Below are 25,931 nucleotides of genomic sequence, written 5' to 3' on the forward strand. Positions count from 1 at the left end.
TCATTTCACAGCTTTTCAACCTTAGATGGCGGTATCTGTATACCACAGTATATCTTTAAGGTATGGTTAGCCCAGACATTGAAAGTTGCATACATTTCATGCAATTGTCAACCTAAATGGACTACTACTGCAAAGAATGCCTCCAATATTACAGTACATACAATTTGCATGTCAGAGCCATAAACAGACATCTGCATGTAGCCAACCCAGAAAGTACAGTTGTGTACACTTGCCATAAATGTAGATGTTAGTATATTCACACTTGGGTTTACCCTGCCAGAGACAGCCCTCAGTCGGCCCTAATACCACAAGGCTTATTATTTCCGCGTCGGTTGCTGTCGCTCCAGGACTGACATCAGGTCGTCAGTGGTATAAAAATCAGGCAGCCGATGCCATTACATCAGTTTTTCTTGCCCCAACTGTCAGGAGCCCCCCCAAATAGGGAGCTAGGTTATGAAGGAAGAACACCACCACCAGTAGAAAACAAACACCAAAAATTCCCTGTAAGGAGAGAGAGAGAGAGAGAGAGAGAGAGAGAGAGAGAGAGAGAGAGACAGAGGAGGGGAGGGGAAGTGTGAGGGGAGGGGAAGTGTGAGGGGAGGGGAAGAAACCAGGACTGCAATAGTGAGAACACCAACATCTACATTTATGGTAAGTATACATAATCGTACTATATTCTATGCGTTTCACTGTTACAGTTGTCACTTGGGTTGATTCCCAAAGCTGAAAAAGGTGGAGGCAGTCAAGAAGCCTAGGGGCTGGGATGCCCTACAAGACTACAGTGGCAAAGCCTGCCCTGGATTTGGAGAAGATTGGCCAGTGGTAATGAACCTATAATGCTCGAAGGTATGAAAAGTCCACGTTGCACTCTCCAGGATGTCCCTGGGGGGACCCCTCTGAGAAAAGCTGCAGAGGTGGAGGTTGCCCTGGTGGAATGCATACTGACCCACATTGGGGGCAGTTTCCCGTGCTGTTTGCAGCAGAAATAGATGGTGTGCTATCCATTTGGTGATTGGATATGGATTGGCCTCTGCCCCTGCTGCAAAGCTGACTAGAAGTTGGTCAGTTTTTTTCTAAAAGATTTAGACCTAACCAGATAGAATGAGCTGTCGACACATCTAGAGTGCAGAACCTTTCCCCCTTTTTTTTGTGGGTTCGGGAAAAAAGTGGGCAAATGGATTGCCACAATGGACACCATTTTAGGCATGAAGGATGGGTTAGTCCTGAGGGAGACCCTGTCAGCAGGAAAAATGAAGGGCTCTACAGCCATGAGTGCTTGTAGCTCTGAAACTCTTCTAGCTGAAGTGATGGCCAGAAGCAAGGCTGTTTCCAAGAGAGGAATTTTAACTCTGCTGAAGCTGCAGGCTCAAGTGGGGGGTAGGGTGAGCTTTTCCAACACAAAGTTAAAGGTCCCAAGCTGGGGTAGGAACTCTTCTGGGTGGCCTTAGTTGTTAGCCCCTCTTGGGAAGTGTTAGATGACAGGGTGTGAGAAGAGAGGTGGCTCTGTGCTGTAATGAGCAGAGACGGCAGAGGCATGAATTTTAATAGAAGAGAATAGACCTCTGTGCAGTAGATGTGCTAAGTAATCCAGGATGAGAGGTATGAAGGACTGCTGTTTCGGCTCCCTTATCCTGGATCCAGGTGCAAAACCTTTTCCACTTGTCAGCATAAGTTTTTCGAATTGTGGGGTGTCTGGCCCCATGTGCAATATCCAGGACTTGTTTGCTTAGGCTTCCAGCTGGAAGAGAGATCGGGGAACAAAAGTACAGTTTTGTACCTACCATAAATGTAGATGTCCGAGAGGTATGCATCTGCAGTCCTAACAAACGGGTTGTCCTGGCCTCAGGCAGCCCTTCGGTCGGCCGGATTCCAAAGTCTGGGTCTGGCCTCGGCTGATGTCGCACTTCACCCGACGTCATAGCTGCAGTTCAGCGGGTATAAAGGCATCAGCCGACGCCATTTTCCTCAGTGTTTCTTGCCCCAGATGCCAGGTGCCCACTAGGAAGGCTAAATTTGGATAAATGCAAATGTTTCCAAATAGAGAGCAAATAGAAATAAACATGTATATACATATATACAAACAAATACACCATAACAGATTCCCCCAGCTAGCTACAAGATGGGCAAATACCCTAGGAGTACCACAGAGGGGAAGGAGGGTGGGTAATCCTGACTGCAGATACATACCTCTCGGACATCTACATTTATGGTAGGTACAAAACTGTACTATGTCCTTCAAGGATGCATCTGCAGTCCTAACAAATGGGTAGAATACCATAGCCAAACTGGGGGAGGAGGCACTAAGGATTTATGGTGTAGTTAAGATCCCTTGCAAACAGCAGTGGCAAAACCTGCTCGGGATCTGGAGTATAAAGGTAGATTATAATGCTTGGCAAATGTATGCACGGAGCTCCAAGTAGCAGCCTCTAAAATGTCTTTGGTAGCCACTCCTCGTAAGAAAGCTGTAGTAGTGGCTGTAGCCCTTGTGGAGTGAGGTCTGATGTTTTCTGGAGTTACCTTTCCATGAAAAGAGTAACAAAATCTAATGCAATTTCCTATCCATTTTGAGATTGTTTGTTTTGAAATTGCTTTTCCTTCCATTCCTGTTGCATATGCTACCAGAAGCTGGTCAGTTTTTCTATTGTTCTTGGTTCTGTCCAGGTAATAGCGCAATTGTCTGTGTACATCCAAGGTATGCAGCAATCTTTCCCCCCTGTTCTGCGGGTTGGGGAAGAATGTTGGTAGGTGTATTGCTTGGTTTAATGATACCCTGGAGACCAACTTTGGCATAAAGGTAGGATTAGTTCTCATGGATACTCTATCCTGATGGAAGATAAGGAAGGGCTGTACTGCCATTAAAGCCTGTAATTCAGAAACCCGTCTAGCTGAAGTGATTGCAAGCAGGAATGCAGTCTTCCAAGATAAGTACTGTAATTCTGCTGTTGCTGCTGGTTCAAAAGGGGGAAGTGTCAACTTTTCTAACAAAGTTCAAGTCCCATGTAGGCAATGGTGGTTTCCTTGGTGGCTTTACATTAATTCCTCTGAGAAACTGCCTGAGTAGAGGTTGAGAAAAGACTGGAGGATCCATGTTGTATTCTGCTGAAATTGCTGATGCATGAATCTTAACGGAGGAGTAAGACAGACCATTGTGGAAAAGCTCTGCTAAGTATTCCAGGATGCTAGCTATGTTTGCCAATGATGCATCTACTCCTTTGGTTGCAGATATCTTTTCCATTTTGCTGAATAAGTTTTCCTTGTTGAGGGTTTGCGAGCCTCCAGGATAATGTCTTTAACCCTTTGAGATAAATCTGGGTTATTTTGTCTTATGTAATGTTCCAAGCAGCTAGCTGCAGTGTTTTCAAGTTTTGGGTTATTTTGTCTTATGTAATGTTCCAAGCAGCTAGCTGCAGTATTTTCAAGTTTGGATGCAGGATTTTGAAGTTGTTCTGTGTTAGCAGAAGAGGTAGTAGGGGTAGAGGCCATGCATGTTCCCGGAACATACTCCTCAGTAGCGGGTACCAATGTTGCCTCGGCCAGTCTGGAGCTATCAAGATGATCCTCGGGTGATCTTCTTTGATCTTCAGTAGCACTTTGTGCATCAAAGGAAGAGGTGGGAATGCATATGCTGTCAGGTTTTCCCAACTGAAGGATAGGGAGTCCACCTTCCAAGCAAGTGGGTGATATGTCCTTGTGCAGAATTTTTTCAATTGGTGGTTGTGTGGGGATGCGAACAGGTCTATCTCTGGCAGTCCCCATTTCCTTGTGATGGTTTTGAAGATATCTGGATGCAGCATCCATTCATGGGCATCCGTGGTGGTTCTGCTTAAGATGTCTGCTAGTATATTTTCTTTTCCTGGCACAAATATGGCCTGGAGCTGAATGTTGAGGCTCAGGGCCACATTCCAGAGATCCATTGCCATCCGGCATAGAGGATATGAATGCGTGCCTCCCTGTTTGTTGATATACCACATAACTGTGGTGTTGTCCATCCATCATCATCAATTGACCCTGTTGAAGAAATGGTCTGAATGTCTGAATTGCCTGTTTTACTGCCAGCATATCTTTTTGATTTATGTGTAGATTCATCTGGTCTCGAGTCCATAAGCCTTGTATGCACTTGTCCACCATGTGTGCCCCCCAACCTAGGTCTGAGGTGTCTGTGGTGATAGTCTGGCTTGGGTGAGGCCTGTGGAAGGGCAGTCCTTTGTTCAATTGACAGGCCTGGGCCCACCACTGGAATTCTTGCTTCAGGCATGGAATTATTGGAATTTGGGTTTCTAGGCTGTGTTTGTGCAGAGACCATAAATTCCTCAGGTACCATTGTAACTTCCTCATATGTAGTCTGGCATGCGGAATTAATATTATGCAGGATGCCATGTAACCCAGGGCTTGCAGGATTTTCCTTGCTGTAAGCTGGTTCTGCGTTGTTAATGCCATGAAATAAAGTGGTAGCTGCCTCTGTTTTTCTGCTGTGAGGAATGCCATCTGGTTTGATGTGTCCAGTTCTGCACCCAAGAAGGTTATCCTTTGGGATGGTATCAGCCTTGACTTTTTTGTGTTGACTGTGTATCCCAGGGCTTGCAGGAGGTGAATAACCTTTTTCAAATCTTTTGTTAATTTGTCTTTGCTGTCCGCTTGTAACAGGCAGTCGTCCAGGTATGGATAAATTTGAATTCCCTGTAGCCTGCAATGAGCAATTACTGATGCCAGGCATTTCGTGAATACTCTGGGCGCAGTAGATAAGCCAAAAGGCAATGCTGAGAATTGATAATGCTCTGATCCTGCAAGAAATCTGAGGTATCTTCTGCAATTTGGTCGTATGGGGACGTGCAGGTATGCCTCCTTGAGATAGAGTCACCAGCCAAGACTCCTTGCCCAGCATGGGAAGAAGTTGCTGTAGGGTCAGCATTTTGAATTTTGGAACAATGAGATGTGTTTAGAGCGGGACAGGTCGAGGATAGGTCTCCATTGGTTTTCCTTTCTTGGTACCAGGAAAAGCCTTGAATAAAATCCTTGTCCTTGTTCCATAGCCGGTACCTTTTCTATAGCTCTCATCCTCAGTAAGTGGTCTATTTGCTGTAGAGCATTTGTCCTTTGGTTTGGAGGTAGGTTTGGCATTCCTCTCTTCCTTGGAAGAGTATGGAAGTGAAACCTGTAGCCTTTGTCTATTGTCTGCAAAATCCATTTGTCTCCTGTAATGTAATGCCAATTTGTTGAAAATAAGGCTAACTTTCTGCCTAAGGGTGCTCCCAGTTGTTCCCTGGTAGGCGGTTCCAGAGCCAAGTCACTGTGATTGTCCTGTGGAAGTGGTAGTGGCTGGATCTGTGGCAGTACTTCTCTGGCTGTTAGGCTGCCACTGACGTCCCCTGTAGGCACCTCTGGATTGGCCTCTGCCTCTAGGGCATCTATTTCTGCTTCTCTGTGCTCTGGTGGTGTCTGGAAAGGACCAATTCTTGGAAGGCCAGTTCCTACTAAACCTCGGAGGCTGGACCTGTAAGAAATCCTTGACTGTCTGGACAGATTTAGCTTTTTCTTCCACCTTCTTCAACACTTGCTGTGCAGGGGAACCAAACAAACTGTGCTTTTCCATGGGAGCATCTAGAAGCTTTGCCTTTACATGGTCTGGTAAGGATTGCTCTTTTAACCATGCATGCCTTCTGATCACTGTACCAGTCATAGCTGATCTAAAGGAAGCCTCCAGTGCATCATAGCCTCATTTTAAGGAAGGATTACTGACCTGCTGAGTGTTATGCACCAAATCCTGAAGGGACTTACGGTCTAAAGGCTCAGGCGAGGAAAGTTTTTTAGTGAGCTGATCTAACAGAAATTCCTGATATTGAATCATGTGGAATTGACAGTTTAAGGCCCTAGCCGAAAGAGTAGCAGAAGTATAAACTTTTTTACCCCATCTCTCCAATGCCCTAGATTCTCTTTCAGAGGGGAGGGGGTTTTTGGCAGAGGCAGCTGTTACCGCTTTGGGGCCCTGTGAAACAGTTTCAGGATCTGCAATAGGAGCCTTATACAAATGATAATGTGTGTCCGGAACCCTGTAGTATCTGTCAGGCTTAGCAGGGGCCGGTGGTAGTGAGTCAGGGGCAGTACAAGCATCATTAAATGCATCATCCACAACAGTAAGTACTGGAGGAATAGCTAAAGGCCTATGCTGAGGTAAATGCAAAAAGGTCCTAAGCCTCTTCCTAGAGTCTGAAAAATCCTGGCCCTGCCATTGAAATTGTTCCCTCATAGCATGCAAGGTTTCTCCAAAAGAAAATTCCTCAGGAGGAGAGGCAGAAAGAGTCCTCATAAGGAGAATAAGGGCCTTCTGGATTTGTATTTTCTGAATCATCAGAGAGTAATCTGAAGAAACTGGCTCAGGGGGCTCTGCTCTAGGCCTCTTCTCTGGAGGTGGGTGAGAGGCCCTGTCAGGGTGAGACTGGGTTCCCCTGATCAAAGAAATGAGATCCTCTGCTAGACTAAGCATTTGGGTACTAGAGCTAGGCCTGTGAGAGGGGGTTTTAGCAGGCACGGCCTTAAATGAATGACAAGATTCAAACCCAGGACTCTGTGCATCAGAAGCAAAGTACAGAACCACTAAGCCATGACAACATTTTCTGACATCGGCTGAGGCAAGAAAGAGTCCCCAACGGGGTACTTAGCTTTTTAGAAGTCTTCGGTAGTAGCAATCTCTGGTTCTGACCGACCGGCACTTGCGAACAGCTTCTGCTTCGAGCGCCACGCGGCAAGAAAGACGGGGAAAATAGCGTCGGCTGATGCCTTTATACCCGCTGAACTGCAGCTATGACGTTGGGTGAAGTGCGACATCAGCCGAGGCCAGACCCAGACTTTGGAATCCGGCCGACCGAAGGGCTGCCTGAGGCCAGGACAACCCGTTTGTTAGGACTGCAGATGCATCCTTGAAGGACATCCAGGGTTTGCAATTGTGGATGTATGAATTCTCCACTCTTCTGGGTCAGGAGTGTTGTGATCTGAGGTAGGTGCCATGGGCGACAGGCTGCACAGCAGTGGGTACCTGTGCTGGTGTAGCCAGTCTGGGGCAAGATTGCCCTTGGTTTTTCCTCCCTTATTTTGATCAGTACCCTTGAGATGAGTGGTAGAGGGGGAAATGCATAGATAGAGATGTTTACCCATTGGAAGGGCAGAGCATCCACTTGCCAGGCCTTGCTGTGAGGTTCCCTGGTGAAGAATGCACTGAGCTGATTGGAGTGGGAGTTAAAGAGTTCCACCTTCGGGATTCCCCATTTCTGGGTTACAAGGTTGAAAGTTCCGTGGTCTAGCAGGTTTCTGCTCAAGTTGTCTGCCATTCAGTTTAAGGAGCCTGGCAGGAATTGTGCTAGCGGGTATATTTGCATGGCTGAGGCCGTGTGCAAAAGGGTCATGGCGAGCCTACAGAGAGGATAAGAGAGAGTCCCTCCCTGCTTGTTGATATACCACATCACTGTGGTGTCTGTTTTGATCACTACAGGCCCCAGGGAGAGTAGCGGTCTGAAAGCTGTCAGGGCGTGCTGAACCACCAGTATCTTTTTTGTTAATGTGTAGATTTGATTTGTGCTCCAATGGCCCCTGAATGCACCTGCTGTCCAGTTGTGCACCCCAGGCATAGTCTGAGTCTGTGGTGAGGGACTGGGCGGCATGGGGTTGTGAGAAGGGAAGTCTCTTGTGGCTGCATGCTGCTGCCCAAAGATGAGTGTTGACAACAAAGGCTTTTTAGGTACCATTGCAGTTTCCTCATATGCAGTCCGGCATATTTAAGGAGTAGAATGCAGGAGGCCATGAAACCTAGAGCTTGCAGCATTTTCCTTGTGGATAACTGGGTTCTGGTGGGTAGTTGAGAGAAGTAGCCTGTCAGGTAGGCTTGTTTTTCCTGGAGTAAGGAATGCCATCTGGGATGCAGTGTCCAAGCTTGCTCCCAGGAATACAACTGTGTGGGGGCTATTGATTTTTCATTGATAGTATACCCCAGGGAGGTCAGTAGGCCCTTTACAAAGGTCAGGTGCTGTCAAGTACAGTTGTGTACACTTAACATAAATGTAGATGTTTGAGTGTATTCGCTGAAGTCCTTACATTTGGGTTATCTGCTTGCAGGTAGCCCCGAATCGGCCCGATTATCAAAGTCTTGGGTCCTGCATCAGTTGCGGTCTTATCTTCCATGACGTCAGGTAGTCGGGGTATAAAGCATGCAGCCGATGCCATTACATCAGGTTTTCATGTCCCAGATGTCCGGTGCCCCCATAATGGGAAGCAATTATCTCTGCCCATCTCCCTCCCTCCATGCCCATCTCCCTCTATCTATATATCTCTCTATACATCTTCAACAAAAAAGCAAATACACCAGAAAGCTTTAAGCAAAGTAAGCAAGAACAGAGGTATAGTCAATAGAAGTCAGGGGGCTGGAAGGAGGGTAACCAGGACTGCAACAGTGAATACACTAACATCTACATTTATGGTAAGTGTACACAACTGTACTATGTCCTTAGTGTTTCACTGTTGCAGTCATTACATTTGGGTAGATTCCTAAAGCTAAGGAAGGGAGGAGGCAATCGGATAGCATTAGGACCAGCTCTAAGGCCCTGCAAGACTGCAGTGGCAATACCAGCTCTGGATTTAGAAAATATTGGTAAGTGGTAATGCTTTGTGAAGGTATGTACAGAACTCCAGGTAGCAGCTTCTAAGATGCCCCTGGTAGGGACACCTTTGAGAAAGGCTGTGGAGGTAGATGTAGCCCTGGTGGAATGTGGTCTTATCCCCTGTGAGGTACGGTTTTCCATGGTGCTTACAGCAGAAATGCATGCAATGGCCTACCCACTTAGAAATGGTTTGCTTTGAAATGACCTTCCCCTCTGCCCCTGCAGCAAATGCAACCAGCAGCTGTTCAGATTTCCTGGGGCTTAGTCCTGTCCAAGTAAAATCTAAGTTGTTTGTGCACGTCCACGGAGTGCAGTATTCGTTCCCCTTTGTTTTGTGGATTAGAAAAGAAGGTTGGCAAATGAATGGATTGCTTAACGGCCACACTGGATACCACCTTTGGTATAAAGGAGGGGTTGATCCTGAGGGACACCCTGTCCGCATGAGAGAGTGTGAAAGGATCCACTGCCATGAGGGCCTGTAATTCAGACACCCTTCTTGCTGAAGTGATGGCTAGAAGAAAGGCTGTTTTCCAAGAAAGAAATTTCAACTCTGCATTTGCAGCTGACTCAAAGGGAGGTAGCGATTTTTTCCAATACAAAGTTTAAGGTCCCAGGCTGGAGTAGGGGCTCTCCTGGGCGGTCTTAAGTTTTTGGCCCCTCTGAGGAATTGCTTCAGCAGTAGACGAGAGAAGAGGGGTGGCTCTGTACTAGGAGCTGAAATGGCAGAGGCATGAATTTTGATGGAAGAAATGGAAAGGACCTTGTGAAGCATCAGTTAAGTATTGACGAATTTGCTGTAAACTAGGCACAGCTGTGTCCATCTCCTGTGTTTGGTTCCAGGAACAGAATCTTTTCCATTTTTCAGCATAGAATTTTCTAGTACTAGGCCTCCTTGACTCCAGAATGACATCACTTGCTTACTGAGGGATGGTAATGGAGAGATCATGAAATCAGCCAGGCTTCAAGGTTCAGGGTTTGAGGCTGTGGGTGTAGAATCTGGCCCTCCTGCTGGGACAGCAGGATAGGGGTCAGGCAGGTGCCATGGTTCCAGAAGTGACACTACGCAAGAGGGGTACCATTGTTGGCATGGCCAGTCTGGTGCAAAAGATATTGTCCTTTGTTTGTCCTGTTTGACCTTTAGTAGCACTTGAGAGGCAGTGGGGGGAAGGCATAAACTGATAGATTTTTCCATGTGAAGGACAGGGCATCCACTTTCCAAGCTTGTATGTGGGGAGTCCCTGTGCAGAATTTGTCCAACTGGAAGTTCTTAGAAGAGGCAAAAAGGTCCATCTCTGGGCTCCATTTGTTTCTCAAAATTTTGACCATCTTTGGATACAGTTTCCACTCGTGTGGGTCCATGAGATTTCTGCTTAGGTCTACCAGTGTATTTAGCTTGCCTGGCAGGAATTGAGCTCGTAGGTGCACTTGGTAGCGCAAGGCTGTGTTCCACAGAGCCATGGCTAGTCTGCAGAAGGTTATGAGTGGGTTCCCCCCTGCTTGTTTTATGTACCACACAACAGTAGTGTTGTCCATCTTTACCACTAATTGTCCTGGAAGAATGTGGTCCTTGAAGGCTGTCAGAGCATTCTGTACAGCTAACATTTATTTTTGATTGATATGCAGGTGCATTTGACTTGTGTTCCATTTGCCCTGAACGCACTGCCCTGCCAAGAGAGCCCCCCATGCATAGTATGATGCGTCTGTTAGGGTTTGGGCGGCAGGGGGTAAAGTGAATGGCAGTCCCCTGTTTAGGTGGCAGGCGTCTGCCCAAAGGAACTCTACCTTTAGACAAAGTATGATAGGAATCATTGATTCTAGGTCCTGAGAATGTTGACACCATAGGCTTTTTAGATACCATTGTAGTTTCCTCATATGCAGTCTTCCATATGAAATTAGAAGACTGCAGGAGGCCATGAACCCCACAGCTTGCAGTATTTTCCTTGCAGATAGCTGGGTCTTTGTGGCCAGTTTTTTGAAGTAGGTTGTCAAATTAATTTGTTTCTCTGGCGTTAGGAAAGCCATCTGGGAATTTGTATTCAAGCTTGCTCCCAAGAAAATAATTTGACAGGGTACCAGGTGTGATTCTTCGTTTATGGTGTACCCCAGACAAGTTAACACCCTTTGTACAAAGGCCAGATTATTCAAAAGCATGTCCTGGCTTTCTGCCTAAATTAGACAATTATCCAGGTATGGGTATATTTGACTTTCTTTGCCTGCAAAATGCAAGGACTGAATACCCTGGGCGCAGTAGGCAAGTCAAAGTGCCTAGCTCCAAAGAGCAGTGCAGAGAGTTGATAGTGCGTGTAGCCTGCTTTGAAGCATAGGCATCTTCTGCAAGATTCCCTGACTGGGATGTGCAGGTATGCTTCCTTTAAATCTAGTGTTGCCTACCAGGCATCTTAGCCTAGCATAGGGAGCAACTGGTGAAGAGTCCGCATCTTGAAATTTTGGAATCACCAAAAAGGTGTTTGAGTAGACAGGTCCAGGACAGGACGCCATGAATTTCTTTTCTGGGTACCAGGAAGAGACTCTAGTAGAAACCTTTTCCTCTTCTGGTACCAACTGAATAGCCCCCGTGCTTAACATAGAAAGTACTTTTTTGGGGCCTCTGCCCACTGATTTGGGGGTAGATCTGGCCACCCGCTTGGTGTTGGTAATGTGTGGAAGTGAAATCTGAATCCCTGGAACACAGTTAAAACCCATTTGTCCTGGGTAATGAGTTCCCAGTTCTTTGCATGAAGAGCAATCTTCCCCCCAAAGGGGCAGTCAGTTGAGAAGTGCTTGGAAGTTTTAAAAAAAGTCATTGAGACAGTTTACCATAGGCAGGAGTTTTATTACTCTCAGATTTGGAAGTGGAGGCCCCCACTGCTTAGTCCTGTGCGTACCCTGGGACTGAAGCCTGGGAGCTCTGCTGGATCTGGGTTTGGACTGAAGGTCTGGAAGAGGCAGGAAAGGACCAATTCTTGGAAGGTAATGCCTACTAAACCTTGGAGGTTGTACTTGTGAAAAATCTAACAGTTTGCATAGATTTAGCTTTTTCCTCCATCTTTTCAAGAACTTCTTCTGCCTTGTTGCCAAACAGGTGGCCCTGGTTTAAGGGAGCATCCAGTAATTTCACTAACGATCTGGCAAGGATTGCTCCTTAAGCAAAGTATGCCTTCTAAGTACAGACCCAGTTACAGCAGCAATACAAGACGCCTCTAGTGAATCAAAACCACACTGCAAAGTATGTTTTCCAACTTGTACAGCTGAATGCAATAAATCCGGTAAATCCTTATTTTCAGCACACTCAGGAATCAACATTTTCTGTTTAAGCAATCCAATAATATGCTGCTGATACTTTTAACATATGAAACTGGCAGTTTAAGGCCCTAATGGCCAAAGTTGCAGAAATGTATACCCTCTTACCCCATCTATCCAGCGCCCTGGAGTCTCCATCAGAGGGGGTAGGATTTTTGGCAGTAGTAGCTTTAATGCCCTTGGGTCCCTGTGAAATGGACTCAGGATCCGCAGTAGGATTTTTAAAAAGGAACTTGTGAGCTTCAGGGACCCTGTAATATCTATCAGGTTTTCTGGGAACAGGAGGTAGAGAGTCAGGGGCCAAGCTAGACTCCAAAAAGGCATCAACAATGTCTAGTACAGGAGGCATGGCTAAAGGCCTGTGCTGGGGCAGGAGTAAGAAATCCCCAAGTCTCTTTTTAGAATCAGAGAAATCCTGACTTTCCCAAACGAAAATGCTCCCCGAGAGTATGCAAGGTTTCACCAAAAGAGAAATCCTCTTGGGGTGGGGGGGGGGCAGAAGGAATAGAGTCCTCAACATCAGAATCCTCATAGGTAGATAAGGGTAAATCCTGGTCAGAGAAAACAGAAAATTCAGAATCCTTGTCAGAAGTATCATAAGCAAACTCAGTCCTAGGTCTCTTAGGAGGGGGAAGGCTGGCTTCCCCTGATTAAAGTAATAAGGTCTTCCAGCCATTCTTATTTGTTTTTTTTTTAGGCATAGAGACCTGACCATGCAGTCTGGGCATCAGTTTTCTAGGCATGGTTTGAGTTTTAGGTTTTGAAGAAGATGGCGTTGGTTTAATACGCAAGTCAGTAGGCCTGACTACACCCTCGGAAGCCAGTGCCTGCACAGCAGCTCCGGACCCATCCAAAGTACAGACATCTGCAGGTTCCACAGTTGAAGCATCTCGCGGCATACTGGACTCAGAATGGGTCTCAGTAGAGGCCTGCGAACCTGAAGTAGCTGGTATCAGGGGCTGCGAAAGTGCCTGAGTACCGGCAACTGGCTTAGAAGAGTCATCGGCACCTTTGGACCTAGGTGGCCTGTCTAGCTTTGCATTTTTTCGGAATGTCAGTAGTTGAATGGCTTACCGAAGACTTATCAGGATAATTGAACAGAGCACCAAAATATTTAGAAGCAAAAATATACAGACTGATAGTTCGTGGCTTAAATAAGGCACAAAACAGACAGTGAGGTACGTCTTGGTCAGGGCCTAGGCAAGGAATACAGAACGAATGAAAATCTAGGAGATATTTGCTTTCCACAAGAAATGCAATTTACTGACATTGGTTTAGAACAAGAAAAACTTTCCCCAATGGGGTACTTAGCTTTTAATTGAAGACTTTGGTTCTGAAACTCTGAAACGAAAATTTCAGGAGTCGGCCGACCGGCACATGCGAACTTTCTGCTTCAGGCACCGCACAGCAAGAAAGACTGACGTTATGCTGTCGGCTGCATGTTTTATATCCCCGTCAAGGAATAAGCGACAGCAACTGATGCAGGACCCAAGACTGTTAATCAGGCCAACTGAGGACTACTGCAAGCAGATAACCCAAATGTGATGCAACAGTGAAAGATGAAGATCCAGCACTTCTACACTTTAAAGCTTTTTATTCCGACAGTAGTGAACAACCTTAGTGTCATTTGAATTGGCTTTGGAGGCCATTTCTGACAGCTGTAGTCAAAAGTTTGGTTGACAGTCTAGTTTTACAACAGATTTCTGGTTAAATCTGATCTGGTTGGATCACTAGTCCAATTCCCACTTGAAAATGTAGGATGAAGATCTCCTTCAGATAGACATTCCTATGATACCGTAGAAGTTTAACATGCAACACTGTCCATGACACCATCAGGATTGCGGTGGCCAATTAACAGTGCCCTCAAGAATTCCCTGGCTGCAAGTGAACTTTTAAAGGAAATTTTCCTTCCACATTCTATTAGGAGCTATAGCTTGTGCTGAAAAAAGGTTCAGACTACTGGATTCCAAGCACCACCACAGAAAAATCACAAGAGTGTATTAACTAACTTGAGAAGGCTAAATAAGCATTTCCAATGTTTGGGGACAGTTCACTGTATATAAAAAAAAAAAAAAAAAAAATGCAGAGCCCCAAGTATCTTCCTGAGAAAGTTTTAAAAATCGGGCAACTATCTAAGAAAGGGTAGGTAACACCTTTGTTTTTGCATTAAACAACTGCTGGGGTCAGGCACTTTGTAAACGCCCTTTGAGTAGTGAAACGACTTTACTTAACGGACTACTAGACTTAACTGGTCTCTGTCCAGGTACTTGAGCTTCTGAACTGGTCATCCTGGCACTCCTTCCCTGGCAAAAAAGTACCCATTGCAAGATAAAGCTCCTCCCCTGTTCCATACAGTCCAGCTCTCAGCAGGATAACTCTACAGTGATGAGTTGCTAGCTTAAACACTACTGAAGGCAGTATTCCATTTCCATAACTTTAGAAACCTTAGGGAAACAAGTCCTCTGGGGTTTCTACAGGTCACTTCAGATGTAACAATTTAGAGGGGAAATGTGGGCAGGTTACTCCTGTGCCCAGAGAGAAATCAGATAGTCTAATAGTAAGTACACATTCCAGTCTTGTCCAAACAAAAGCTACTGCACAGAATCCTGAGTCGAGTTGGGGGCTATGACAAAAGTGTCTTAAGATAGCTATTCCAAAAGAAAGATTGTACCCTACAAAGACAGTACTTAAACTGTATTGTTTGGAGAAAGAACATAATGTTAACCATGTAGCTGCTGCCATAATCTCTTCCAAAAGTTTCACAGATGGGCAGTGGATGTTGCCAGAGCCCTGACAGAGCACACACTGTCCATGAGCATGCTACATGAGTAACTAGTAAGCAACAGAAATGGATAACCACCTGTAAAGGGAATACCTGATATAGAAACCAAGAACTGAGCAAGGTGGTCAGAAACCTTTCGCTGAAGTAATGGCTGCCAGAAGGTTGGTCTTGCATGTCAGAAATTTAATCTCACATAGAGGCTTAGTTAAAAATTTCAATGCAAAATTCAAGTCGCAAACTGGAGCAAAAAAAACAAAGGGTGGACTTGAGAAGGAAAACTGAAAAATCTTTACATACTTCAAAACACCAGGAAAATGGAAGGATCATACAACTTGCTAGATGCATCTTTAACAGAGTAAAGTATGATAATGCGGTAATTCTATGGCCTATAGAATTTGAAAAAGGTCTATATTCTGTTGTATAGCCCAAAAAGAAAACTTCCACTTACCTCCTCTTTCTAGGTCTTTGGGATGTGGTAATCAGACTTGCCTCTGGAGGGAGCAACTGGTCCCTGGCTCTCACTGGACGGGGACAAACCATGCAGTCACACACACAAAAGTAAATTGCTAGGCGAGGTAGCCTGGACAGGTGTGACAGCAGACGCAGCAAGAGGAACCACATCCGATTTGCCCAGTATGGTGCTATGAAAATGAATGACCCTCGTCTTGAACAATTTTGCTTTCTGGATGAATCTGATTGAAAGAGGAAAGAGGGACATGCACACAGTAAACCTGAAGACCAATCACAGAAGAATCCCTCAGCGATTGTCCCTCTGGGGGGATGATTATAAGGAGCAGTCATGTTTGCTCTTATCAAGTAAAAAACCTTAATAGGGTCTTCCCCAACTCAGAAATGTTGTAAGCTAGCCTCTTCAGACCCCATTCATGCACAAGTAGACCACTGGTTCAACCTGTGGGCAATCACGAGAATTCCCCAGTGTGGGCATTGCTGCAAGAATGGGATGCAATTCAACACCCCATTCCCAAACCCTCAAGGCTTCATTGTTTGGGTATAGGGTTTTGTTTCACCTTTGTTTATATCATACCACTGCCATGCTGGAGTCTATGGATGCTGCACCCTGGGGAACAAGTTCTGTAATCTCAGCAATACAAGAACTACTGCTCATTTCCAGTAACATGGCACTAATTTGACCTCTTATGCCATCCAGATATCTTGGGGCAGTTCTCTGTAGATAATGCCCTCCATCCCAGAATGGAAGAGTCAGTCATAAAAGACGCAGCGATGTTATGGGAAACGTGTAGAGACAGGATTCCATGGTTCTGACAACCCCCAAGATGCTCTTGATTCAAGTTTTGGAAAGCATAACTACATGCATCACAGGCTGGACAGCTAGATCCCAGAGTCATGAGTGTCTGCAATAGAATCCCCATGTTCTACCTGGCAGAAAAACATCTAGACAGTCATGAGAACCAACACCTTGAGTACTGCTGCTGTGGGATTTGGGTTTTGTGAAAGACTTAACATTGTTCATTATGGAGGAAATTCTGTCCCATGGCAACTTTTCTCTTTGGTTAACTGTACCCCACTGGAAGCAAATAAATATCAAGGACTGTGAAGGATGTAGTTGAGGCTTTGCCACTGCCAGTGATCACCAGAGAGACACAGCTAGACAATGTACTGTCTTGCCATGAGGAGCTCTTCTACAGTGTACACCACTGACAGTTATCCAGTCAAGGGAAACACTTCCTCCAAATAGTCGTGCGGGCAGTGATGGAAGCCATGCATTTGGTGAACACCCATGAGGTTGTGGAAAGTCCAAATCACAGGGCTTGAAACTGATGTGAGGGCTCTCACAAAGTGCAAGTGTCTTCACTCAACGTATAGGTATGTATTCTGGAGATCCACAGAGCAGTCTCTTACTAGTAAAAAGTACCACTACATGGTGAATATGGAATGGCTTGCTTACTGGGTCAGTCATTTAGGACAGAGAATCAGTCTAAAGTCCTAGGTCTGTCAAAGAAGAATCTGGTATAGAATTTGGACCTCGGATGCCTCTTTTCTGGAGGAGGAAGTATGTTTCTTGTTAATCTTACTTCCTCTGAGTAAACAGGAGTATGATGGGACATTTTTAGGTAGTTAAAAGGGAACACATGAACATCTAGATTCTAATTTCTCTTAACCACTTTTCCCAAGTGACTGGCCAGCTACTCAAGTAGAGGAAAAGTTGTCCAACTGAGCAGAAAAGTTAAACTTTCAGGACTCTGGATACTCAAAGGTCCACAACCAGCCCCTTGTATGCCATGGAGCACACTATATTCACAAGTTTAATCAGGGGTCAGCACTACCCAGACTGAGGGAAGAGAACTTCTAGGCCTTCTGCAAAATCAGTTTCTATGGGGAGGTGGGGTCTATGGGCCAAGACCCCAGTGCCTCATCTCCAGGATCTCACCAAATTGTGTGTTCTTAGAAGGGTATTGGAGGGAAGCCTCCCCTTCACTGTGATTTTTATCTGGGAAGGAGACTCAAGAGGACCACAGGTTTCCTCTTACACCAACACTTCCTGGGTGGGCTCAGAGGAGTCCACTGAACTCTCCTGGGAGGAATGAACACTGGATCTCAATCTAGGAGGTCCTCTGTCCTCAACAGCAGCAATAAATGATCAGAGGATCTACAGATGGAGACAAGCTCCATCAATTCCACCCTTTTACCCCTGCACAGAAGCTGGTATGAGTCTTCCACACGTCTACAAGTCAACTGAAGTATTACACCACAAAGCTCCCAGCATCAACCTCACCTGCATTGCTAAACGGTCAGCATCTATAATTCAGACAAAAAATAACCTCAAGATTCAAAGTACAAAGGTGTGGAAAGCAAAGTACACAAATGCCGACAGTGGCCTCTGCAAAATAGAGGCTGGATTCTACAACAAAAGTACACAGAGCACCACAATCCTAGTGTTCCAGGGAAAGGTGATGAAAGGGTATGTGCCAAAGTTGATGGGACTAGCTTAGACTTCGGTCAAGAATCAAATGCTACTGGCATCAAAACAGGCAAGTGGTGGAATGAGGTGTTGAGGGTCTCGTCTCAAGCGATTCTATAGAAACAGGGGGCTGAGATTACACTCATACTGAAGTAGGGCCTTCACAAAAGTAGACAGAGGATTCCAAAGAGACCTGTAAGAATACAGGGATAAAAGACTAATCTGAAGGTCAGAAATCTAGAAAGCTCATGCTCTAAAGCTCCCAGCTCTACACCAAGGACAAGTAAACTGTACTGGATGACTTCTAAACAGGCAAGGAGAGAGAACATTGCAGTAGTCGCAGACAAATCCCCATCTCAGAGATGAAAACAGGGTTCTTTGGACCTTCTCTCCCAGGATGGGCAGTTTTGGATGAACAAACTTGCTAGAGGATATCAAACCTTTCCACAGCTTCACCACTTTTGATTGAAGAAGCCCTTTCGACATCAGTTTGCTCCTGTTGCCAAGCAACATTTAGGAACTGAAATTTTTACATATCACAATTTAAAAGTCTTACCAAGAGACATCATACATGTTATGGTAAGGGATTTTGTGGCCAAAACCCTTAAACTTTTTAAAGCCAGAGGCCTTTTATTCTCTTGCCATGCCAAATGTAAGCTAAACAAATGAAAAAACAGTTTCAGCACAACTAAACAGGAATGGCACAACAACTAGCAGGTCAACACCAACAATCTCAAGAGAAAACAGCAGGCGATAAATTTGTAATACAAGCTACGGAGAGAAGAGCAAAGCTAGACACACATGCACAGACTTTTCCAAGCCTGTGAGGGATGGGGTTCACAGGTGTGTACTAGGCTAATGGCCCTTGGGCCTTTACAAGCCTAGCCATAGGATTACCCAGGCATAGTGCCACCCGACCTTGGTTCCCAGTGCCTCTGTCGAGTAGAGCCACGGTTATCCCTGGGGTGAATTTTGTTTCCCATCCACTCAAGTTCTCTTGAAGAGAGCCAGCGAGGTGCTCTGCTTGACATGTATGGGAAAAGTCTGTTCCATAGCATGGGCAGTCTCTGGGTTATGAACCTGTGAGAAGGAAAGAAAGTTCACCAAGACCATTAGAAACAAATTCTAAAGATCAATTTGTAAGTTAATACCAACAGGCGTGAGCATTTTTGTCCTACAACTACCAAAATACCCTTAATGGTTCAAACCTGCTGAGACAGGTCATAGCTGCAGGGACAGCAACAAGACTTCTCCTAGAAACAAAGTTATGTACTCACCATAATGAACCTGTGTTCTTTGTCCAACTGATAACGTCTCTGATCAGACTTCAGATCTGTCTGCAACCACTTTGTTAGACTCATCTACAGCTCTTACCCAAGATTCTCTCCAAAGTCTGGTTTACCTCAGATACAGAATTTGCCACAGAGTCAGCCTATCACCTTGCAAGGAGAAAAACTCAGTAAAATAACAGTCCAAATTAAACCACATTCAAGTTAGAACAGACAAGACAGAAATATTGGAGCTTAGGGCAGGTAGGAATTGCTTCAAGATAGACTAGGAGCCTAAATGGAAAACGTCAAGCAGGAACGGGGCTGAAGGTTGAAGGACAAACAAGTGCAGTGTTATGGTGATTATTATAGCTTTTGCATCTGATGTGGTCTTTATTCAACTGATGAGCAAAATCCCCAGCTAGAGAAAACCCTGGCCCAAGGAAGGAAGGATATTTCAGAGTATAAGCAGAGCCAAATACTACACTATTCCTAGATATGTCCAATGTGTAATGAACAGAAGGCATGAGCACTGGACCAAGTGGCAACTGCAAAGATGTAATCTACAGAAGCCCTGGAAAAGCAGACAGTGTTCACAGATCTGGTGGAATGAGCCTTAAGAGTGTTGGGTAAAGTCAACCTTTTATTCTTGTAAGGCAATACAGTCAGTGAGCCATCTGGCTAAAGTTATTTCGATACCACCTTGCCCAATTTAGCCTTGAAAAAACTAATTTTCTAAAATCTTTAGTTCTATGGAGATGCAAGTTCACAGCATAGATTCTAACATGCCCAGCATGTACTCTCCCTTGATGGAAAACCTTGAAAAGAAAAAGGGTTGATTGGACTGACTGACAGCTGTCAACACCACCCTGGGTAGGAGAGAAGGGTCTGACCAAAGGGAGACCCTCCCTATCCTTACGAAAAAAAGTGCTTTGAGTTCGGATACTCATCTAGCCTACAATTAATTGCAACCAGAAAAATGGTTTTCCAAAATAAAAATAAAGACCACCTTAGCAGAGGGTTCAATTAGAGACTGCATAAAAGCCTGAAGCAATTCCACAGGGGAGAGCCTTACGTGGTTAAAGTAAAAAGGTACCTTGGAAAAAGGCCTTGCATAATCTCGATGGCAAGAAAGAATGGCTTTTACTTATGTTAAAATTAGAAATGGCAGCAAGTTGGACCTTAATTATGGAACAAGCTCCGCTACTGAAAATGGAGGCAAGAAAATCAAGGATAGCTGGAATAGGAGCTGAAAATGGATCCACTTGTCTGTACTGCCCAGAGAGAAAATCTTTTCTATTTCCCTCTTACAAATCTTCCTAATAGGATCTTTCTGGGAGGATGCAAAGAAAGGACAAAAAAAAAAAAGCCTGGACAGTCTAGCCATCACTGGAAGGGGAGAAACCACATGTTCATCTTGAGAGTCTGAATATCCAGGCGAGATATTCCACACGGGCAAGATGCAAGGTACTGAAGGATCCCACACCCAAGCAGGGTGTACCAGATGAGGCCACAGAAAGGAAAAAGTACAGTTGTGTACACTTGCCATAAATGTAGATGTTAGTGTGTATTCACTGTTGCAGGCATCAACATTGGCTTATCCTGCCAGCAGGTAGCCCCCGAATAGCAGAGACTTAGTATCTCTGCATCAGTTGCTGTCGTTTCAGGACTGACGTCCGGTTGTCAAGGGTATAAAAACAGGCAGCCAATGCTATTGCATCAGTTTTTCTTGCCCCAAATATCAGGAGCCCCCAAATAGGGAGCCAAGTTATGGGGGGGGGGGGGACACCACCACTAAAAAGTAAATACCAATAGCCCTGTTAAGGGGTGAGTAACAGAAATAGAGACAAGGGGGCTGGAGGGTGGGAAACCAGGACTGCAACAGTGAATACATTTCGAACATCTACATTTATGGTAAGTGTACACAACTGTACTATGTTCTTAGCGTTTCACTGTTGCAGTCACATTTAGGTTGATTCCCAAAGCTAAAGAATGAGTGGAGGCAGTCAAGAAGAGTTGGGGGCTGGCTAGTATACTCTGCAGGACTGCGGTTGCAAAACCTGCCCTGGATTTGTTAAAGATAGGCAGGTGGTAATGCTTGGTAAATGTGTGAACAAAGGTAGCAGCTTCCAGAATGTCCCTGGTAGGGACTCCTCTGAGAAAGGCTGTAGAGGATGATGAGGCTGCCCTAGTGGAATGGGTTCTGACCCCCTGAGGGGGTGGTTTCCCATGGTGTAACAGAAATGGATACAGTTGTGTTATCCATTTGAAGATGGTTTTGATATGGCCTTGCCCTCTGCTCCTGGTGCAAAGCTGATTAGTAACTGGTCAGACTTCCTGAAGAGCTTAGTCCTATCAAGGTAGAATCGGAGCTGTGTGCACATCTGAAGAGTGCAGGATCCTTTACCCCTTATTTTGAGGATTAGGGAAAAGGTTGGGCAAATGGATATATTGGTTGAGAGGCATACTGGACACCATTTTAGGCATAAAAGTACGGTTAGTCCTGAGGGAGACCCTGTCTGCATGAAAAATAAAGGGTTCCACAGCCATAAAGTGCTTGTAGCTCAGACACTCTTCTAGCTGAAGTGATGGCCAGAAGCAAGCTGGTTTTCCAAAAGAGGAATTGTAACCCTGATGACGCGGCAGGCTCAAAGGGGGGTAGCATGAGCTTTTCCAGTACAAAGTTAAAGTCCCAAGCAGGGGGGGGGGCTCTTGGTGGCCTTAAGTTGTTAGTCCCTCTCAGGAACTGTTGAGAGGGTGAGGAGAGGTGGCTCGAGTGCTGTAATGAGCAGAGATGGCAGAGGCATAGACCTTAATGGAATAGGATAAGCCTCTGGAGTACATCTGCTACGTAATACAGGATGAGAGGAAAGAAGGGCTGTGCTGTACCCACTCCTTTAGAGTGAATCCAGGAACAATACAATACCTTTTCCACTTAGCACAGGATTTCCTTGTACTGGGTCTTCTGGCTTCACGAATGACATCCAGCACCTGCTTGCTTAGGCTGACCACTGAAGGAGAATTCAAGGAATACGGCAGGCTGAAGGTTCAGGGATTGCAGTTGCAGATGCAAGAGCTGTCCCTCCTGCTGAGTGAAGAGGGTAGGGATCTGGGGTAGGTGCCATGGTGGCACCAGTGCGACTGCGTAGTGGGTACCAGTGTTGGTGTGGCCAGTCTGGGGCAATCAGGATTGCCCTTGGTCTTTCCTGCCTTGAGTACTACTCTTGTAAGAGGCAGAGGGGAAAATGCAGATTGAGAGGTTTGCCCACTGGAAGGCCAGGGCATCCACTTTTCAGGCCTTGTTGCAAGGTACCCTGGTGCAGAATTTGCTGAGCTGGTGATTGTAGGGGAAGGCAAATGAGTCCACCTTCGGGATACCCCATTTCTGGGTTAGAAGGCTGAAGGTGTTTAGGTCTAATTGCCACTCGTGTGGGTCTAGAAGATTTCTGCTAAAGTCATCTGCCAGAGAGTTTTGCCTTCCTGGCAGGAATTGAGCTTTCAGGTGAGTACACAGTCAAGTCCGTGTTCCACAGGGTCACGGCTAGCCTGCAGAGTGGCTAAGAATGGGTTCCCCCCGCTTGATGATGTACCACATCACTGTGTTGGTTTTTATTAGAAGAGATCCTGGTGAGAGTAGGGATCTGAAAGCTGTCAGAGCGTGCTGAACAGCTAACATCTCTTAGTTGATGTGCAGATTTGGTTTGGGCTCCAGTGGCCCTGAATACACCTGCTGTCCAGATGTGCACCCCAGGCATAATCTGATGCATCTGTGGTTAGGGTTTGGGTGGTGTGGGGTTGTGTAAAGGGAAGTCCCTTGTTGTGGTTGCATGTTGCTGCCCAAAGAAACTCCGTCCTGAGACAAGTTATGATAGTTTCCAGGTCCTGAGAATGTCTGCACCAAAGACTAAGTACCACTGAAGTTTCCTCATATGCAGTCTGGCATATGGAATAAGTAGAATGCAGGAGGCCATACACCCTAGAGCCTACAGTATTTTCCATGGGGCTAGCCAGGTTCTGGTGGCCATTTGAGCAAAGTAGTAGGTCAGATAGGCTTGTTTTTCTGGAGTAAGGAATGCCATCTGGAATGCTGTGTCCAAGCTTGCTCCCAGGAATACAATTTTTTCACTGGGGAATAGTTTTGATTTCTTTGAGTGTACCCCAGGGAAGGTTAGAAGGTCCATTACAAATGTCAGGTGCTGCAACAGCTTTGCCAGTCTGCCTGAATCAGGCAATCGTCCAAGTAAGGGTATATTTGAATTTTTCTCTGTGTACAATAAGTAATGACTAGAGCCAGGCATTTGTGAAGACTTTGGGAGCAGTGGATAAGCCAAAGGAAGTGCAGAGAATTGATAATGCATAGATCCTGCCCTGAAACAGATATTTCCTGCATGAATGTTTGATAGGATGTGCAGATGGGCTTCCTTTAGGTCTAGGGTGGCTAACCAGGCATCTTTAGACAGCATAGGGAGAAGCTGCTGCAGGGTGAGCATTTTGAATTTTGGTACCACCAGAAAGGCATTTAGAATGGATAGATCTAAGATTGGGCACCAGGTGCCCTCTTTTCAGAGTACCAGGAATAAAAACCTTAGCCCATCTGTTCTGCAGGAACAGGCTGAATTGTCCTTATGGAGAGCAGGGATTGAACTTGGTTTTGTGCCTCTACCCACTAGTTTGGAGGAAGATCTGGGAACCCTTTTGGTGTTGGCAGCATGTGGAAATAAAATTTGTACCCCTGGGATACTATGTTGAAGACTCCTTGATCGTTTGTGATGGAGGTCCAGTTTCTTGCATGGTGGGCAAGTTTTCCTCCTAGGGGCACGAGCAATTGGGCAGAGATAAGGAATGGAGTTGAGAAGTCATTGTGAATTCTTAATTTAAGGCAGAGGCTTAGCACTCCCTGTTTTAGAAGTGGAGGTACTCCATTGCTTACATCTCTGCATATCCTGGGACTGTAATCTGGGGTGCATGTTTCCCCTGGGTCTAGTTTGAGATGGGCTGGAAAGTACCAATGCTTCGAGGGGTAATGCCTACTGAATCGTGTATACTCTTACCCAGTCTAAAGCTCAGGAATCCCTGTCTGAAGGGGTGGGGATTCTTAGCTGTAGTTGCTTTTATTCCTTTAGGTCCTTGGGAGATTACCACGGTCAGCAGTAGGATTTTTGAAAAGAAATTTGTGAGAGTCAGGGACCGTATAGTACTGGTCAGGTTTCCTTGGAGTAGGGGGGTAAAGTAACAGGAGTTAGACTGGATTCCATAAAGACAGCATCCACAACATCCAGAACAGGAGGGATAGCAAAGGGTCTGTGCTGTGGTAAATCTAAAAATTCCCCGAGTCGCTTTTTGGACTGAGGATAAAGCTGGCATTCCCAGTGGAAATGTTCTCAAAGTATGTAGGGTTTCACCAAAAGAAAAATCCTCTTGAGTGGAAGCTGATGGAATGGATTCCTCCATCTGAATCCTCATAAGCAGATAAAGGCATGTCTTCATATTCAGAAACCTCAGAGTCTGACTCTTGGTCAGTTAAAGCTCCTGGGGCAGGTCTCTAACAGGGCAAGGCTGGTTTCCCTTAAATCAGCATTATAAGGTTGTCATTTTAAGCATTTGAGATTGTGGCAAGGTAGCAGGCGCTTAGTTTGGGTTGTCAGTTTTTTAGCGTAGCTCATACTCTTGGCCTTAGAAACTCAGCAGTTTTAGAAAGTAGTAGTCTGTGCCAAATATCGGTAAGGCAAAGAACCTCCTCAGAAGCCAGTGCCTGCACAGCAGCTCCTGACCCATCCATGGTAGAGATATCCGCAGGTTCTGTAGTCAAAAGTAGTCTCAGCATACTAGACTCCAAACAGATCTCAGTAGCAGCCTGCAAATCCATTGAAGCAGGAATCAGGGGCTGTGAAAGCGCCAGAGTACTAGTGAACTAGCGACTAGCATAACTGAAGCGTTGTCGTCAGTTTTGGACCTGTGCGGTCTTTATCCTTGCGTCTTTTCAGATGATCGGTAGTCTGATGGCTTACCGAAGCCATTTCAGAACACGGAGATAGAGAATAAAAGTATTATCGAAGCAGTTTAGGAATTCGGAGATAAAGAATGCATTTAGCTACAATAAGGGCCCGATGACAGTTTGGACGTTGAACAAAGCACAAAACCGACAGAGTTAAGTCATGGTCTGGGCCTATTCAGGTGATGCAGTAAGAATGGAAATCTGTGTGGTATTTGCTTTCCACAGGCGAGACGACTTAACTTTTTCTGACATCGGTTAGAGCAAGAAAAAAGGATCCCCAACAGGGTATTTAGCTTTAGAAGACTTTAGGATGATGCAATTTCGGAAAGAAAACTTGGGTAGCGGCTGACTGGCACTCGTGCAAAGTGCTTCTGCTTCGGGCTCCTCTGCAAGAAAAACTGATGTAATGGCGTTGGCTGCCTGTTTTTATACACCTGACGACAGTCTTGAAGTAACAGCAACCAACGCAGGAATACTAAGTCTCTGGAATTCGGGCCAACTGCAGGCTACCTGCTGGCAGGATAACCCAAGTGTGATGAATGTGGGCTACCTGCTGGCAGGATAACCCAAGTGTGATGAATAGAACATCCACACTTGGAGACCAGAATGGAGCAAGGACTACTTTGCTCTTCTGCAAAGATACTTTGAAAAACTTGGGAAAGGGAGGAAATGGGAGGGCCAATTGTGCATCAGAATCTCTCAGTGACTCCCTCTCTGGAGAGATCAGAGTGAAGTACCTGCTGCACTTGGAATTGTGGAGACCGATCACACCACGGTTGGCCCCACTGGCCAAAAATCCTTTCCGTCACTAAATGCTTGACACCCCACTTGTGAGGGAGTAAGACTGACCTGCTCAGTTTGTCTGCTTGTATGTTGGACTTTCCTCAGAATTACTTAACAGAAAGCATCCAGAGGAGATCATCCACTACCATACACACAATGCTTTTCGACATACGAGATATGTTGTCGATCTGAATAGGAACCATTCCTGGAGGGAGAA

General features: G+C 45.6%; 1 protein-coding gene across 2 annotated transcripts in view; it reads right to left on the reverse strand.

Moving 5' to 3' along the window:
• LOC122788278 (alpha-actinin-4) overlaps window positions 1–25,931 on the reverse strand; it is a 1,502,973-nt gene that overhangs the window by 1,283,060 nt on the left and 193,982 nt on the right. The window lies entirely within an intron of this gene.

The sequence above is a fragment of the Protopterus annectens genome, chromosome 1.part0 (genome assembly GCF_019279795.1).
Source record: "Protopterus annectens isolate FY-2018-M chromosome 1.part0, PAN1.0, whole genome shotgun sequence".
Taxonomy (NCBI): domain Eukaryota; kingdom Metazoa; phylum Chordata; order Ceratodontiformes; family Protopteridae; genus Protopterus; species Protopterus annectens.